The sequence below is a fragment of the Anomaloglossus baeobatrachus genome, chromosome 3, assembly GCF_048569485.1.
Source record: "Anomaloglossus baeobatrachus isolate aAnoBae1 chromosome 3, aAnoBae1.hap1, whole genome shotgun sequence".
Taxonomy (NCBI): Eukaryota; Metazoa; Chordata; class Amphibia; order Anura; family Aromobatidae; genus Anomaloglossus; species Anomaloglossus baeobatrachus.
This window is the reverse complement of record NC_134355.1, coordinates 674708545-674722181: the sequence shown is the minus strand read 5'-3', so window position 1 is coordinate 674722181 and position 13637 is coordinate 674708545. Positions and strand designations below refer to the sequence as shown.

The window sequence follows — 13637 nt, the reverse complement described above, 5'->3', positions numbered from 1 at the left end:
AAAATACTGATCTCAGACCAGACCCCTCTAAATACAGATAATAGACCCCCAACCAGACCCTGAAAATATTGATCTCTCAGACCAGACCCCTCTAAATACGTTTAATACAGACCCCAGACTAGAACCCTTAATATATATAGCAGATCAGAGCTTTTAAACTAATACAGACCCCAGACCAGTTTCCAAATCCTAATATAGACACCAGACCAGATCCAAAAATTAGCACAGACCTCAGAATAGAATCCTCACCCAAACAGATCCCAAAACTGATTACAAATACAGATAATACAGACCCTGAAACTAATGCAGACCCCAGACCAGAACCTTCAAATACAAAAACATTCCCCAAACCAGATCCCAAAACTAATGCAGACCCCAGACCAAAACATTAAATATAGATAATGTACATCCCGACTAGACCCCGAAACTAATGCAGCCTCCAAACCTCAAATACAGATAATGTAAACCCCCGAACAGACACTTAAATGAATGCAGACCCCAGACCAGAATAATAAAATACAGATAATGCAGACCCCAGACCAGAACCCTCAAATGCAGATAGACACTTGACCAGACCCCGAAACTAATGCAGCCTCCAAACCTCAAATACAGATAATGTAAACCCGAAACTAATGCAGACCCCAGACCAGAACCTTCAAATACAAAAACATTCCCCAAACCAGATCCCAAAACTAATGCAGACCCCAGACCAAAACATTAAATATAGATAATGTACATCCCGACTAGACCCCGAAACTAATGCAGCCTCCAAACCTCAAATACAGATAATGTAAACCCGAAACTAATGCAGACCCCAGACCAGAACCCTGAAATACAAAAACAGACTCCAAACCAGACCACAAAACTAATAAACACCCCAAAACCAGAACCCTCAAATACAGATAACAGACCCCAAAACTAATAAAGACCCCAGACCAGAACCCTCAAATACAGATAATGTAAACCCGAAACTAATGCAGACCCCAGACCAGAACCCTCAAATACAGATAATACAGACCCCAGACCAGACCCTGTAATCTAATGCAGACTCCAGTCCAGTGCATTAATATACACACCCCAGATAGTAACGATTTACAGGATATATATATATATATATATATATATATATATATATATATATATATATATATATATAAAACTATGCAATGTGTGAGGCAGGGACTGCAGTGATCACTAGTGATTGTCATTCCTCGCACATGTGACCCGCCCGCAGTCCTCACTTTTAGTGCAGCAGGAGAACGCGTTCCTCCGCCTCTTGTCCCCGGCCGGGGGCCGTACTTGTAGTCTCGCTGCAGCATGCCGGAAGTTGTAGTTTGTTGTGCCTGTCCGCACAGTTAGGTAACTTGCTGAGGGCTCCGCGCTGGTTTGGGGTAAGTGTCAGCCTGGTGCTGTGTATATAATGTGTACACTGTGCAGAGCTGGTGTCCGCCGCTGTCTGCCTGTCTTCTCGATGTCTATACACTCTGCTATGTGCAGTCACAGGACCTGATGGTTTCCGAATTAGCAGATGTTCTGAATTATCGGTTGGCGACAGATTTGTGCATAAAAACTGACTTGTGAGGTCGGAGCACAGACCAGGAGCCTGTAATACACAGGAAACACAGACAGGTAGCTGTCAATCATGAGGGGTGGAGGCAGTGTCCTGTGGTAACCAATCAGATTACAGCTTACATTACTTAGACGCTGGTTAAGATAAAAGCTGCAGTGTGATTGGTTGGTCTCTGAAATGCATAGATAGATTAGGTTGATCTCCTGGAGGATCACTGATTTTGGGGTTGACGGGGAATAGGGGGAGAGTCGTCACTTCACCCCCCCCCCCCCCCATATCAGTGCCAGACCACCCAGCTGTGCAGGGAGTCAAAGGAATACCGGGCTCCAAAATAACAAATATTTTGGGTTATTTGCCTTATGGCGAGATATAAAGCCAATTACTGCGCCATTGTACTGCCGCAATTGTCAACTTAGAGATTACCTAGAGGATTGTGCTGTGTGACCGTATCTCTTTAGAGAATTTCCAGATTACTGGATGCCAGATTAAAAGAATTACATGGAGAAATAAAAGCATTTAGGATTAAGGAACTCTGCAGCGTCGGTTCTTGTGACACCGCTTCCTCTTACAAGATGGACACATAATGGTGGCATCGCCTCGTGTCCCCGCGTCCGGGGTTAGGTAACATGGACAAAGCTGGGACATCCTGCCTATAATAAGCAATTCTAGGTTATTAGGAACAGTTTTTTTGGGGAGGGGGGTTTATTTCCAGCGTTCAGTTAACCATAAAACTGCCCTGGCATTATGATTCCCCAGGTCAGTACGGTTACGTAGATACCAAATATGTGTAGTTTTTGTTTTATTGAAGTGGTGAAAAAAAAATTCAGAAATTAAAAAATAAATAAAATCTTGCTGGTGTCACAAAAGCCGTAACATTTTTGAATTTTTGGGATCTGGGGGGGGAGGATGAAAACTTATTTTTTACATCCCAAGCTGATCTTTTTATGTTATTTATTTTCGGGTATATACAATGTTTTGATCGACTGTTATTACATTTTTTTTTTTTTCTGTTGTTGCGGAGGCCAAAAATCTGTAATTCTGGCGTTTTGATTCTTTTCCTTGTTATGCTGTTTACCAATAAGATTAATTTTACCATATTTTTTTTGGATTATTAGATGCACTTTTCCTCCCAAAAATTTGGGAGGAAAATGAGGGGTGCGTCTTATAATCCGAATATAGCTCACCGGGAGGTGGAGAAGGGTCGCAGGGGCAATGCTGCAGGCCGCGCTGCGAGCGGGGCTGATGCCAATGTCGGGCTGCGCTGCGAGCGGGGCTGATGCCGATGTCGGGCTGCGCTGCGAGCGGGGCTGATGCCGATGTCGGGCTGCGCTGCGAGCGGGGCTGATGCCGATGTCGGGCTGCGCTGCGAGCGGGGCTGATGCCGATGTCGGGCTGCGCTGCGAGCGGGGCTGATGCCGATGTCGGGCTGCGCTGCGAGCGGGGCTGATGCCGATGTCGGGCTGCGCTGCGAACGGGGCTGATGCCGATGTCGGGCTGCGCTGCGAGCGGGGCTGATGCCGATGTCGGGCTGCGCTGCGAGCGGGGCTGATGCCGATGTCGGGCTGCGCTGCGAGCGGGGCTGATGCCGATGTCGGGCTGCGCTGCGAGCGGGGCTGATGCCGATGTCGGGCTGTGCTCACTGTGGGTGGTGAGGCAGGGCCCATCCTGAAAAAGTCATCGGTGCGGACTTCAAATAATGGCACCCGGAGTCAGCGCATTCGGAGATGGAGCTCTCAACTCAAGATCTCATATGCGCACGCACCACCTCCGGCCCGTTGATCTCCCAACAATGGACTTAAGGCTACTTTCACACTTGCGTTCAGCGCAGTCCATCATTATGGAGAATAGCGCAGTCCGTTAATGCACTGCGCTATTCTCCATAGACTTGTATGGATGACACACTGTAACGCAAGTGTCAGCGTTGTATCCGCTGGACGACGCAGCACCATTATTTTGACGCTGCGCCGGGTGGATGGAACGCTGCATGTAACGTTTTTTTGAGCAGTGGAAACTTATTTTTCACTGCGCATGCTTTTTTCTTTTTTTTTTTTAAATCACAAACTTTATTTTATTTCTCGGTGGCCGAACGTTCAGCTGAGCGCCCGGCCGCCGGCATGTCAGGGCACTCAGCTGATCGCCCGGCCTCCGGCATGTCAGGGCACTCAGCTGATCGCCCGGCCTCCGGCATGTCAGGGCACTCAGCTGAGCGCTCGGCCGCCGGCATGTCAGGGCACTCAGCTGATCGCCCGGCCGCCGGCATGTCAGGGCACTCAGCTGATCGCCCGGCCGCCGGCATGTCAGGGCACTCAGCTGATCGCCCGGCCGCCGGCATGTCAGGGCACCCAGCTGATCGCCCGGCCGCCGGCATGTCAGGGCACTCAGCTGATCGCCCGGCCGCCGGCATGTCAAGGCACTCAGCTGATCGCCCGGCCGCCGGCATGTCAGGGCACTCAGCTGATCGCCCGGCCGCCGGCATGTCAAGGCACTCAGCTGATCGCCCGGCCGCCGGCATGTCAGGGCACTCAGCTGATCGCCCGGCCGCCGGCATGTCAAGGCACTCAGCTGATCGCCTGGCCGCCGGCATGTCAGGGCACTCAGCTGATCGCCCGGCCGCCGGCATGTCAGGGCACTCAGCTGATCGCCCGGCCGCCGGCATGTCAGGCCACTCAGCTGATCGCCCGGCCGCCGGCATGTGAGAGCGCTCAGCTGATCGCCCGGCCGCCGGCATGTCAAGGCACTCAGCTGATCGCCCGGCCGCCGGCATGTCAGGGCACTCAGCTGATCGCCCGGCCGCCGGCATGTTAGGGCACTCAGCTGATCGCCCGGCCGCCGGCATGTCAAGGCACTCAGCTGATCGCCCGGCCGCCGGCATGTCAAGGCACTCAGCTGATCGCCCGGCCGCCGGCATGTCAGGGCACTCAGCTGATCGCCCGGCCGCCGGCATGTCAGGGCACTCAGCTGATCGCCCGGCCGCCGGCATGTGAGAGCGCTCGGCCGCCGGCTATTAAGAGCGATCAGCTGATCGTTCACAATAGTCGGCTGCCTGCCGGTACTGTAAAGAAGAAAGAAAAAAATAACACTTTCCGTTATTTTGTACGATCCGTAGCATTGCGTTGTGTCACTATATGCAACGCATCCGTTACACAACGCAATGCTACGGAAGCCGTCCAACGCAAGTGTGAAACTAGCCTAAGGATAATGCAGCCTGGTGGTGGCGCATGCGCAGATGAGATCTTGGCTTGTCATTGAATTTCTTTGAAGCCATTACCACCGATAGTTTCTGGATGTTGCATGCCTCACAGCATCCGCAACACCATCGCCCTGCTCCACCCCGGCCTCCTGTGATCCCGCTCCACCACTGTTGCCGCTGCCGCCCCCCTTCCCCGACACCACTGGATTTTAAAAGGGACCCCCCTTTTTTTTTCTTTTTTTAAATTTGAGGTGCTCATTATAATCCAGTGCATCTTATAAAACGAAAATGACGGTATTTTATATTTTGCCAGATTGGATATTTCTGAATGCAGCAATACCAAATATGTGTATTTTTTATTATTATTCTTTTTTTAAATGTTTTTAATTTTCAATGGTGCAAAAGGGGGGGGGGGGGTTGAACTTTTTTTTAAATTTTTTTTTCATATTTTTAAAATTTTGTTTTTTTTTTTTTAATTTTAACTAGTCCTTTTAGGGGACTTGAAACTGTGATCGTCTGATCGATTGCGTCAGCATTGCTATGTATGGCAGAAATTGACTTCCTATGAATGGTGGCTCGCAGCTGGCATTCTCAGGAGGATCGTATTGACAGACCCAGGAGTCATCATGCTGATCCCTCCCCTGGCTGACATGACAACCCATCAGTGCCCCGCGATCATGTCACTGGGCTGCCTATGGGAGCAGGGACTGACACACTCCCTGCCAGCATGTATTAAAAGGAATCTGCCAGGTCCAATATGCAGCCAGAACCACGAGCAGTTCGAGCATACGATATAAGATCTTTAGAAATCCTTTTTCTAAAGATCTCTTTATCTATGCTAGTGTATACAGGGACAGTTAGGCAGGGAATGGCAATATGCACCCAGAACTGCTCGTGGTTCTCACTGCATATTGGACCTGACAGGTTCCCTTTAAATCAATCCCAGATTGACAGCAGAATTTAACTGGTTAACCGCTGCAGCTGGATCTCTGCTCCACCCGCGCCTGTTAGAGGCACATGATGGCTGATCACCAGGGCTGTGGAGTCGGAGTCGGAGCTCATTTTGGTGGAATCGGTATAAAATGCACCGACTCCGACTCCTAAAACATATAATAAATTGGGTCCAGCGTGCAATGCAGAATGTGCTGAATATTTTTTCATAGGAATTTGGGAAAGTTATGAAACGTCCTATAAATGGCTGCTCTATTCCTGATCTAAGGCTACATTCACACAGTGTTTTTGCTGCGTTTTTTGAGGATACATTTGTCAGCTGCAAAAGCAGATCAGCTTTTTTATAAAACCGCATCACCTGAAAGGTTTTTGAGCTCATAGATAATGCTTTCAATAGCAAAAGCAGATTAGAAAAACACCACAAACTGACAATCATTCTGTGAGGATCCTCAAAACACGATGTGTCTGAATGTCCTATCTTTTCACCCATTGCCTTTGCTGGATGCCGGAGTCACTGCATTTCACTGAATTATTTTGCCATCAATGTTCGATATGTTTGTGACAAGAAAGAAATTGTTAGTAAGACGCTGGCAGTAAAAGATAATAAAGCTCATCACAGCAGCCAGTTTCTCCAGGCCTTAGTGGAAAAAGTTCTGCAAGATTAGGAACGCAAAAATGAACAGGCTCTTGCCATTGTAATGAACAATGCTTCACACATGATAAGTACAATTACACTGATGAATAAGAGTAATGAACAACAGCTAGAAGAACATTTAGGATTTAGTATGTTTGAGATGGAGCCACAGCGCTGTTCATGTAACTGAGGAACAAACAGATATTACAACAGAAGAACAGCAAAATGATACTTTAGGATTAGATGATCTTGTTGAACCTGCTTCAAAACACTTTCATATTCATCACATGCGCTGTGTTGTGTACACGCTGCAGCTGGCAATAAGAGAGAGTCTGCAAGAGGGACCCCGGTTTCACACATCTGGCTTTTAGCGGGTTTAGCGGATGCGGCGCACTCCAGTACAGTGGCAGCGCAACAAACGCTGGTCACATGCTGTCATGTGACCGGAGCATGTGACCCGGAAGTTGCGGCGCTGCCACTGTACTGTATCGTACTGTACTAGCGTGCGCCGCATCCGCCAAACCGGCGAAAAGCCGGATGTGTGAAACTGGGCGGACATGCTGGAAATCTGATTGGAAAAGTGAGGAAGTTGGTTATTGCCGCCAGAACCCCTAAAATTGATTCCATCTTCAAGTGACGTGCTGGGAAAGGGGCAATTGTTGATCAAGCCACTCGGTGAGGCAGCACTTGTTTAATGACTGAGCGATTGCTTGAAATAAAATCGTTTCTTATAGATATTGTGAACCCTCAAGTAACATTAAATGAAGGTCAATGGACACAGGTGGCTGAATCGAAGAAATTGCTTAATCACCCATTTACCGTGACTAAAAAAATTACAAGCTGAGGATTTAACTCCTGGCATTTTCATAAGGGAGTGGAAGAACTTGCTATTTTGCCTGTCCCAAGGAGGAGATTTAATCGCAGATGGCATTTCTACTTCAATGAAACGGAGAGAGACACAGGTATTGGACAATAAAATTCTTCTGGCAGCTGTTTATGTGGACCCAAGTCATCGTATACTGCTTGATGATCAACAGATTACTAAAGGAAAAAAAGCTTTGAGTGAGGTAGCAGTTAGGATCACCGGCTACAGGACTGCCAGGCGCAAGAGGACTTGGGGCCTGACAGTGCTACTGCTGCCATATCTTCATCCTCATCAGATGAGGAGTTTAACTTTGACAAGTATTTGGATGACATGGAGCAGCAAAGCGTTGCCGCAAGGAAAAAGATTTCACTCCGTCTCCTATAGCAGCAGATTGACCAGATTTCAGTAAAATTTTTCCCTTGCTCTCAAAGAAATAGAAAAATTCAACCGTTCATCAAAACTGACTGTGCCCGAGGCAATTCCGTTATACCCAGAAATTGTTAGAGATGTTCCCATGTGGTTACGGCTTTACCTCCAACCCAAGTTACTGTAGAGAGGTTGTTCTCTAGCCTTAACATTATTACGTCAGATTCGAGGTAATCTGCGAAGAAGGATCTGATGGAGGCAATTCTATTTCTTACAACAAATTCATGGAGTGCACAAATGTTATTTACTAGGTTTCTGTTGAAAACTGTTTTTTGCCACTTACATAGTGTATTATATATAACACTATATAATAAATTATGTAAGTGGCGAAAAAGTTTTCAACAAAAACCTACTAAATAATAACATTTAGTATAATGCTTATATTTAAGTGAAAAATGTATTGTAGTACAATGTGAAAATCAGACATTTAATCATTTTTATGATACAATAATTAAGATATTGGAATGGAACACAAAAAACTAATAAATTGTATACATGTAATACAATATGTAATATATATATATATATATATATATATATATATATATATATATATATATATATATATATATATATATATATACACATGCACACACAAGATAGATAGAGAGATAGATAGACAGATATATATATATATATATATTTGGACAGTGACACAATTTTGGCGAGTTGGGCTCTGCATGCCACCACATTGGATTTGAAGTGAAACCTCTACAACAGAATTCAAGTGCAGATTGTAACGTTTAATTTGAAGGTTTGAACAAAAATATCTGATAGAAATTGTAGGAATTGTCACATTTCTTTACAAACACTCCACATTTTAGGAGGTCAAAAGTAATTGGACAAATAAACCAAACCCAAACAAAATATTTTTATTTTCAATATTTTGTTGCGAATCCTTTGGAGGCAATCACTGCCTTAAGTCTAGAACCCATGGATATCACCAAACGCTGGGTTTCCTCCTTCTTAATGCTTTGCCAGGCCTTCACAGCCACAGCCTTCAGGTCTTGCTTGTTTGTGGGTCTTTCCGTCTTGTCTGGATTTGAGCAAGTGAAATGCATGCTCAATTGGGTTAAGATCTGGTGATTGACTTGGCCATTGCAGAATGTTCCACTTTTTTGCACTCATGAACTCCTGGGTAGCTTTGGCTGTATGCTTGGGGTCATTGTCCATCTGTACTATGAAGCGCCGTCCGATCAACTTTGTGGCATTTGGCTGAATCTGGGCTGAAAGTATATCCCGGTACACTTCAGAATTCATGGTGGTGTGCCTTGGATCATGTGCCGTTCCCTTTCTTCTCCAAACTTTTTTTCTTCCCATCATTCTGGTACAGGTTGATCTTTGTCTCATCTGTCCATAGAATACTTTTCCAGAACTGAGCTGGCTTTATGAGATGAGGTGTTTTTCAGCAAATGTAACTCTGGCCTGTCTATTTTTGGAATTGATGAATGGTTTGCATCTAGATGTGAACCCTTTGTATTTACTTTCATGGAGTCTTCTCTTTACTGGTGACTTAGAGACAGATACACCTACTTCACTGAGAGTGTTCTGGACTTCAGTTGATGTTGTGAACGGGTTCTTCTTCACCAAAGAAAGTATGCGGCGATCATCCACCACTGTTGTCATCTGTGGACGCCCAGGCCTTTTTGAGTTCCCAAGCTCACCAGTCAATTCCTTTTTTCTCAGAATGTACCAGACTGTGGATTTTGCTACTCCAAGTATGCCTGCTATCTCTCTGATGGATTTTTTCTTTTTTTTCAGCCTCAGGATGTTCTGCTTCACCTCAATTGAGAGTTCCTTAGACTGCATGTTGTCTGGTCACAGCAACAGCTTCCAAATGCAAAACCACACACCTGTAATCAACCCCAGACCTTTTAACTACTTCATTGATTACAGGTTAACGAGGGAGATGCCTTCAGAGTTAATTGCAGCCCTTAGAGTCCCTTGTCCAATTACTTTTGGTCCCTTGAAAAAGAGGAGGCCTATGCATTACAGAGCTATGATTCCTAAACCCTTTCTCCGATTTGGATGTGAAAACTCTCATATTGCAGCTGGGAGTGTGCACTTTCAGCCCATATTATATATAGAATTGTATTTCTGAACATGTTTTTGTAAACAGCTAAAATAACAAAACTTGTGTCACTGTCCAAATATTTCTGGACCTAACTGTATATGTATGTATGTATGTATGTATGTGTGTGTATATATATATATATATATGTATGTATATATATATATATATATATATATATATATATATATATATATATAAATTTACTGTATATTACATTGTGTATTACCGTATTTTTCGGACCATAAGACGCACTTTTTTCCCCCCAAAATGTTGGGGGAAAGTGGGGGGTGCGTCTTATGGTCTGAATGTAGGGCTGCGGGAATGAGGGTGCTGCGGTGGAGCGGGTCATCGGGGGTACGAGCAGGCTGTAGCAGCCTGCCGTGACCACGTGGGCCCGCTCATTTAATATGCACGCCCATCCTCCCGCCCATCATCTCTCAGCGCTGAAGCCAGCGCTGACAGGTGGGCGGGATGATGGGCGGGGATGCGCGCATAGTAAAGAGCCGGCCGTGATCACCGCTGGCAACTACAGCCTGGAGTGATCATGTGCGACTGTCATGACATCATCATCAGTGCGGGGGGACAGTGAATCAGTACACATTACTCACCGTTCCCCTGCAGCCTTGCGATCTCCTCATGTCTCCTCCGGTCAGCTGACTTGCGTGGAGACTAGCGGGGCGCACAGCGATGACGTCATCGCTGTGCGGACGTGTCCACACAGCCGCTGGCATAGACCGGAGGATCGCGATGCTGCAGGGGAACGGCCGGGGGCGGCTCTACACAGCAGTGCTGCCACTGACATAGACGGTAAGAGGAGCGATGCTGCAGGGAGTGAGGTGAGGTAAGGTGAGTATGAATGTTTATTTATTTTTTATGTGCCACAGGATGCGGGCATACATCAGGATGAGGGCATATAGCAGGATAGGGGTATATTATGAGCAGCATGGGGAGTATCTGAGCAGCATGGAGTATCTGAGCAGGCTGGGAGTATCTGAGCAGGCCATAACCCCATAACAGTGTCGGCAGCAGATCCTCGCCCCATAACAGTGTGTCATGACCACATTTTTTGCTTAAAATTTTATTTTCCTATTTTCCTCCTCTAAAACCAGGGTGCGTCTTATAGTCCGATCCGTCTTATAGTCCGGTGCGTCTTATCGTCCGAAAAATACGGTACATATTTACAATTTATTACATTTTTTTTGTGTTCTAAAGTTGTATTCCAATAAATATATTTTATGTTCTATCCAAATATCTTGATTATTGTATCATAAAAATTATTAAATGTCTGATGTTCACATACACATGTTCATGTACTACAATAGATTTTTCACCAAACTATAAGCAATATATGTAGGAGTCAGAGTCGAAGGTTTGGCTTACCGACTCCACAGCCCTGCTGATCAGATCAGGTGACATGTGTAAGGAAAGATGCGGGCTCGGCATGTGAGCCTGCATCAAAGGCAGGGGACGGTCATAGTACGTCATAGGTTGTTAAAGGGAACTTGTCCACCAGGTTTTTCCCCTTATAAGCTGCGGCCACCACCACTGGGCTCTTATATAGCACGTTCCAGAATACTGGTATATAAGAGCCCAGGCTGCTCTGTAAAACGTAAAAAACACCTTTATTATTCTCACTTAGGGGGTGGTCCGGACCGATGGGTGTCACTGCTCTCCGGTCCGGCGCCTCCTCCATCTTGTTGGATCGCGTCCCTCCTGCGCAGCCCCATGTAGATGACGAGTCCTGCGTCATTCACAGAGAGGCTTGCGTTGTGTTCCGGCGCATGTGCACTTTGATCTGCCTGCTAAGGGCAGAGCTAAGTATTGTAGTGCGCATGCACGGGCGGTCTTTGACTTTTTTTCTTGCGCCTGCGCATTACAGTACCATGCTCTGTTCTAAGCCAGCAGATCACAGTGCGCATGCACAGGCGGTCTTTGACTTTTTCTTGCGCCTGCGCATTACAGTGCTATGCTCTGTTCTAAGCCAGGCAGATCACAGTGCGCATGCGCGGGCATTCTCTGACTTTTTCTTCCGCCTGCGCATTACAGTGCTATGCTCTGTTCTAAGCCGGGCTGTTTGAATGACGTAGGCCGTATCATGGGGCTGGGCAGGAGGATGGCGATGGAAGGAAGAGAGGAGGCGCCGGAACAAGAGCACCGACACCCATCGGACCGGACCACCCACTATGTGATTATTAAAAAACACCTTTATAAGTTCTACAGAGCGGCTAAGGCTCTTATATACAGTATTCTGGAATGCCGTATATAAGCACTCACTGGAGGTGGCCACAACTCATAAGGAAAAAACCTGGTGACTGGTTCCCTTAATGGGTTAAACCAGTGTCCTAAATGAATACAGCCAATAGACCAGAACTCGAAAACCAACACTGACAACCAATCCAGACTGCAAAATGAAAACAGACCCCTAAACAACTGCAGACCCCAAACCTGGACTATTAAAGGGAACCTGTCACCAGATTTTGACCTTGTAAATGAAAACTAGCACCTTAAGCAGCGCCTGTGCTGCATTCTATGAAGGTGCACGTTACCCCCTGACCACCACCCCTGTAGACCCCACAAATACCTGTATAAAATCTCCCACCATATATGTAAATTGTCCAGTCCAATGGGCGTCCTAATCTGCGCCTCCTGTCACTCTTTTCGCTGTCCTCTTGTGCTGATTCACGTGGATGACGCTTCGGGAACTATCCACCTAGGCAGGCAAAATCATGCGCATGCGCAGGACATATTCCCGGCTCGCACAGGCGCACTTCACTCTGCCCTACTGCAGGCAGAGCCGAAAACATAGGTGCGCCTGCGCAAACCGGAGAGTTCTCTGCGCAGCATGAAATTTTGCCCTGCATTGTGGCAGACGTCACCCGTTTCATCCACAAGAGCAGACCCCTAAACACATACAGACTCCAGCCCAGACTCTTGAGATGCGCACCCCTCCCCTCTCAGTGCCGGAGCTGATACTCATGGCAAAAAGTTTGGAGGACGAAACTTTGGTTTTCACAAACTTTGCTGTTTCGTTGTTTTTAGATCTTTTTTCCCCGTGTGCAGAATTATTAAGTAATTTAGTTTTTTTGGATGATTAATTTTATTATTGAACAACTATAGAACTGTCGTCAATCAAAAAGATTAAGAAATCTGTTGCCTGAGTATTTAGGAAAGTAACGGCGCGGTTTTGTCTTTCTTAGGAGAATATTTGTGTGTGAAGAGTTATTATGTAACGAAGTGAAAAGCGTAAATTTTCCATCTCAATTGTTTATTTTAATCTGTTAAAGTGAGAATAAAACCAAACAGCTCAAAGTACAAAAAAAAACCCAAATAACATTTCTGACACTTCCAAAAGTCTCAGCGACTAATATCTAATATATAAAGGTGTATGTGTGTATGTATGTATGTGTGTATGTGTGTATGTCCGGATTGGCATCTGCACCGTCGCAGCTACAGCCACAAAATTTTGCACACTCACACGTCTGGACCCGAGAGCGTCATAGGCTATGTTTTGAGGGGAAATTTTAACCCCGCGCTTTACAGTTATTCGCCAAAAAACCTGCCTCCATTAAAGCGAATGGAGCTGGGAGCAACAGTGCAGCCAGAACTTCAGAAGAATGCGCAGCCACGCCCCTTATATGGAATGTTGCGTGTCACAATGCAGGGTAAGAAACAGACACATAGACAGGGTAAGAGACAGACACAAAGAGACATAGACAGACAAAGAGACATAGACAGACAAAGAGACGTAGACAGGGAAAGAGACGTAGACAGGGAAAGAGACGTAGACAGGGAAAGAGACGTAGACAGGGAAAGAGACGTAGACAGGGAAAGAGACGTAGACAGGGAAAGAGACGTAGACAGGGAAAGAGACGTAGACAGGGAAAGAGACGTAGACAGGGAAAGAGACGTAGACAGGGAAAGAGACGT

General features: G+C 46.2%; 1 protein-coding gene across 2 annotated transcripts in view; it reads left to right on the top strand.

Moving 5' to 3' along the window:
• The first annotated feature begins 1254 nt into the window (after window positions 1–1254).
• Window positions 1255–13637, top strand: part of MSRA (methionine sulfoxide reductase A) — a 459672-nt gene continuing 447289 nt past the window's right edge. The window contains exon 1 of one of the 2 annotated variants that reach the window (XM_075341255.1): window positions 1255–1391. The gene's annotated coding sequence lies outside the window, so the exon portion shown is untranslated. The remainder of the gene's footprint in view (window positions 1392–13637) is intronic. The other variant, XM_075341257.1, reaches the window with a different exon arrangement.